The following is a 5,540-nucleotide window of genomic DNA, read 5'->3' as shown; positions in this document are numbered from 1 at the left end:
GGTACTTTCAATGGGCTCTGTCTGAGGTGGGATTCGAACCCACGCCTCCTGGGGAGACTGCGACCTGAATGCAACGCCTTAGACCGCTCCGCCATCCTGGCAACTGGTAATGCTCTCTTGACCGTGTTTCCTTTGTTATTGCTTGGTACTTTCAAAGGGCTCTGTCTGAGGTGGGATTCGAACACACGCCTCCTGGGGAGACTGCGACCTGAACGCAACGCCTTAGACCGCTCCGCCATCCTGGCAACTGGTAATGCTCTCTTGACCGTGTTTCCTTTGTTATTGCTTGGTACTTTCAATGGGCTCTGTCTGAGGCGGGATTCGAACCCACGCCTCCTGGGGAGACTGCGACCTGAACGCAACGCCTTAGACCGCTCCGCCATCCTGGCACCTGGTAATGCTCTCTTGAATGTGTTTGCTTTGTTCTTGCTTGGTACTTTCAATGGGCTCTGTCTGAGGCGGGATTCTAAACCACGCCTCCTGGGGAGACTGCGACCTGAACGCAACGCCTTAGACCGCTCCGCCATCCTGGCACCTGGTAATGCTCTCTTGAATGTGTTTGCTTTGTTCTTGCTTGGTACATTCAATGGGCTCTGTCTGAGGTGGGATTCGAACCCACGCCTACTTGGGAGACTGCGACCTGAACGCAACGCCTTCGACCGCTCCGCCATCCTGGCAACTGGTAATGCTCTCTTGACCGTGTTTCCTTTGTTATTGCTTGGTACTTTCAATGGGCTCTGTCTGAGGCGGGATTCGAACCCACGCCTCCAGGGGAGACTGCGACCTGAACGCAACGCCTTAGACCGCTCTGCAATCCTGGCAACTGGTAATCCTCTCTTGACTGTGTTTGCTTTATTCTTGCTTGGTACTTTCAATGGGCTCTTTCTGAGGCGGGATTCGAACCCACGCCTCCTGGGGAGACTGCGACCTGAACGCAACGCCTTAGACCGCTCCGCCATCCTGGCACCTGGTAATGCTCTCTTGAATGTGTTTGCTTTGTTCTTGCTTGGTACTTTCAATGGGCTCTGTCTGAGGTGGGATTCGAACCCACGCCTCCTGGGGAGACTGCGACCTGAACGCAACACCTTAGACCGCTCCGCCATCCTGGCAACTGGTAATGCTCTCTTGACTGTCTTTGCTTTGTTCTTGCTTGGTACTTTCAATGGGCACTGTCTGAGGTGGGATTCGAACCCACGCCTCCCGGGGAGACTGCGACCTGAACGCAACGCCTTAGACCGTTCCGCCATGCTGGCAACTGGTAATGCTCTCTTGACTGTGTTTGCTTTGTTCTTGCTTGGTACTTTCAATGGGCACTGTCTGAGGTGGGATTTGAACCCACGCCTCCTGGGGAGACTGCGACCTGAACGCAATGCCTGAGACCGCTCTGCCATCTTATCATCTGGTAATGCTCTCTTGACTGTGTTTGCTTTGTTCTTGCTTGGTACTTTCAATGGGCTCTGTCTGAGGTGGGATTCGAACCCACGCCTCCTGGGGAGACTGCGACCTGAACGCAACGCCTTAGACCGCTCCGCCATCCTGGCAACTGGTAATGCTCTCTTGACCGTGTTTCCTTTGTTATTGCTTGGTACTTTCAATGGGCTCTGTCTGAGGTGGGATTCCAACACACGCCTCCTGGGGAGACTGCGACCTGAACGCAACGCCTAAGACCGCTCCGCCATCCTGGCAACTGGTAATGCTCTCTTGACCGTGTTTCCTTTGTTATTGCTTGGTACTTTCAATGGGCTCTGTCTGAGGCGGGATTCGAACCCACGCCTCCTGGGGAGACTGCGACCTGAACGCAACGCCTTAGACCACTCCGCCATCCTGGCACCTGGTAATGCTCTCTTGAATGTGTTTGCTTTGTTCTTGCTTGGTACTTTCAATGGGCTCTGTCTGAGGCGGGATCCTAAACCACGCCTCCTGGGGAGACTGCGACCTGAACGCAACGCCTTAGACCGCTCCGCCATCCTGGCACCTGGTAATGCTCTCTTGAATGTGTTTGCTTTGTTCTTGCTTGGTACTTTCAATGGGCTCTGTCTGAGGTGGGATTCGAACCCACGCTTCCTGGGGAGACTGCGACCTGAACGCAACGCTTTAGACCGCTCCGCCATCCTGGCAACTGGTAATGCTCTCTTGACTGTGTTTACTTTGTTCTTGCTTGGTACTTTCAATGGGCACTGTCTGAGGTGGGATTCGAACCCACGCCTCCTGGGGAGACTGCGACCTGAACGCAACGCCTTAGACCGCTCCGCCACCCTGGCACCTGGTAATGCTCTCTTGACTGTGTTTGCTTTGTACTTTCAATGGGCTCTGTCTGAGGTGGGATTCGAACCCACGCCTCCTGGGGAGACTGCGACCTGAACGCAACGCCTTAGACCGCTCCGCCACCCTGGCACCTGGTAATGCTCTCTTGAATGTGTTTGCTTTGTTCTTGCTTGGTACTTTCAATGGGCTCTGTCTGAGGTGGGATTCGAACCCACACCTCCTGGGGAGACTGCGACCTGAACGCAACGCCTTAGACCGCTCCGCCATCCTGGCACCTGGTAATGCTCTCTTGAATGTGTTTGCTTTGTTCTTGCTTGGTACTTTCAATGGGCTCTGTCTGAGGTGGGATTAGAACCCACGCCACCTGGGGAGACTGCGACCTGAAATCAACGCCTAAGACCGCTCCGCCATCCTTGCAGCTGGTAATGCTCTCTTGACTGTGTTTGCTTTCTTCTTGCTTGGTACTTTCAATGGGCTCTGTCTGCTGCGGGATTCGAACCCACGCCTCCTGGGGAGACTGAGACCTGAACGCAGCGCCTTAGACCGCTCTGCCATCCTGGCAACTGGTAATGCTCTCTTGACTGTGTTTGCTTTGTTCTTGCTTGGTACTTTCAATGGGCTCTGTCTGAGGCGGGATTCGAACCCACGCCTCCTGGGGAGACTGCGACCTGAACGCAACGCCTTAGACCGCTCTGCCATCCTGGCACCTGGTAATGCTCTCTTGACTGTGTTTGCTTTGTTCTTGCTTGGTACTTTCAATGGGCTCTGTCTGAGGTGGGATTCGAACCCACGCCTCCTGGGGAGACTGCGACCTGAACGCAACGCCTTAGACCGCTCCGCCATCCTGGCAACTGGTAATGCTCTCTTGACCGTGTTTCCTTTGTTATTGCTTGGTACTTTCAATGGGCTCTGTCTGAGGTGGGATTCGAACACACGCCTCCTGGGGAGACTGCGACCTGAACGCAACGCCTAAGACCGCTCCGCCATCCTGGCAACTGGTAATGCTCTCTTGACCGTGTTTCCTTTGTTATTGCTTGGTACTTTCAATGGGCTCTGTCTGAGGCGGGATTCGAACCCACGCCTCCTGGGGAGACTACGACCTGAACGCAACGCCTTAGACCGCTCCGCCATCCTGGCACCTGGTAATGCTCTCTTGAATGTGTTTGCTTTGTTCTTGCTTGGTACTTTCAATGGGATCTGTCTGAGGCGGGATTCTAAACCACGCCTCCTGGGGAGACTACGACCTGAACGCAACGCCTTAGACCGCTCCGCCATCCTGGCACCTGGTAATGCTCTCTTGAATGTGTTTGCTTTGTTCTTGCTTGGTACTTTCAATGGGCTCTGTCTGAGGTGGGATTCGAACCCACGCCTCCTGGGGAGACTGCGACCTGAACGCAACGCCTTAGACCGCTCCGCCATCCTGGCACCTGGTAATGCTCTCTTGAATGTGTTTGCTTTGTTCTTGCTTGGTACTTTCAATGGGCTCTGTCTGAGGTGGGATTCGAACCCACGCCTCCTAGGGAGACTGCGACCTGAACGCAACGCCTTAGACCGCTCCGCCATCCTGGCACCTGGTAATGCTCTCTTGAATGTGTTTGCTTTGTTCTTGCTTGGTACTTTCAATGGGCTCTGTCTGAGGCGGGATTCTAAACCACGCCTCCTGGGGAGACTGCGACCTGAACGCAACGCCTTAGACCGCTCCGCCATCCTGGCACCTGGTAATGCTCTCTTGAATGTGTTTGCTTTGTTCTTGCTTGGTACATTCAATGGGCTCTGTCTGAGGTGGGATTCGAACCCACGCCTACTTGGGAGACTGCGACCTGAACGCAACGCCTTCGACCGCTCCGCCATCCTGGCAACTGGTAATGCTCTCTTGACCGTGTTTCCTTTGTTATTGCTTGGTACTTTCAATGGGCTCTGTCTGAGGCGGGATTCGAACCCACGCCTCCAGGGGAGACTGCGACCTGAACGCAACGCCTTAGACCGCTCTGCAATCCTGGCAACTGGTAATCCTCTCTTGACTGTGTTTGCTTTATTCTTGCTTGGTACTTTCAATGGGCTCTTTCTGAGGCGGGATTCGAACCCACGCCTCCTGGGGAGACTGCGACCTGAACGCAACGCCTTAGACCGCTCCGCCATCCTGGCACCTGGTAATGCTCTCTTGAATGTGTTTGCTTTGTTCTTGCTTGGTACTTTCAATGGGCTCTGTCTGAGGTGGGATTCGAACCCACGCCTCCTGGGGAGACTGCGACCTGAACGCAACACCTTAGACCGCTCCGCCATCCTGGCAACTGGTAATGCTCTCTTGACTGTCTTTGCTTTGTTCTTGCTTGGTACTTTCAATGGGCACTGTCTGAGGTGGGATTCGAACCCACGCCTCCCGGGGAGACTGCGACCTGAACGCAACGCCTTAGACCGTTCCGCCATGCTGGCAACTGGTAATGCTCTCTTGACTGTGTTTGCTTTGTTCTTGCTTGGTACTTTCAATGGGCACTGTCTGAGGTGGGATTTGAACCCACGCCTCCTGGGGAGACTGCGACCTGAACGCAATGCCTGAGACCGCTCTGCCATCTTATCATCTGGTAATGCTCTCTTGACTGTGTTTGCTTTGTTCTTGCTTGGTACTTTCAATGGGCTCTGTCTGAGGTGGGATTCGAACCCACGCCTCCTGGGGAGACTGCGACCTGAACGCAACGCCTTAGACCGCTCCGCCATCCTGGCAACTGGTAATGCTCTCTTGACCGTGTTTCCTTTGTTATTGCTTGGTACTTTCAATGGGCTCTGTCTGAGGTGGGATTCGAACCCACGCCTCCTTGGGAGACTGCGACCTGAACGCAACGCCTTAGACCGCTCCGCCATCCAGGCAACTGGTAATGCTCTCTTGACTGTGTTTGCTTTGTTCTTGCTTGGTAGTTTCAATGGGCACTGTCTGAGGTGGGATTTGAACCCACGCCTCCTGGGGAGACTGCGACCTGAACGCAACGCCTTAGACCGCTCCACCATCCTGGCAACTGGTAATGCTCTCTTGACTGTGTTTGCTTTGTACTTTCAATGGGCTCTGTCTGAGGTGGGATTCGAACCCACGCCTCCTGGGGAGACTGCGACCTGAACGCAACGCCTTAGACCGCTCCGCCACCCTGGCACCTGGTAATGCTCTCTTGAATGTGTTTGCTTTGTTCTTGCTTGGTACATTCAATGGGCTCTGTCTGAGGTGGGATTCGAACCCACGCCTCCTTGGGAGACTGCGACCTGAACGCAACGCCTTAGACCGCTCC

This window comes from Idiotropiscis lumnitzeri, unplaced genomic scaffold (genome assembly GCF_059441095.1).
Source record: "Idiotropiscis lumnitzeri isolate Australia: NSW breed Sydney's pygmy pipehorse unplaced genomic scaffold, RoL_Ilum_1.0 HiC_scaffold_72, whole genome shotgun sequence".
In the NCBI taxonomy this organism is placed as follows: Eukaryota; Metazoa; Chordata; class Actinopteri; order Syngnathiformes; family Syngnathidae; genus Idiotropiscis; species Idiotropiscis lumnitzeri.
This window is presented reverse-complemented; position numbering follows the sequence as displayed.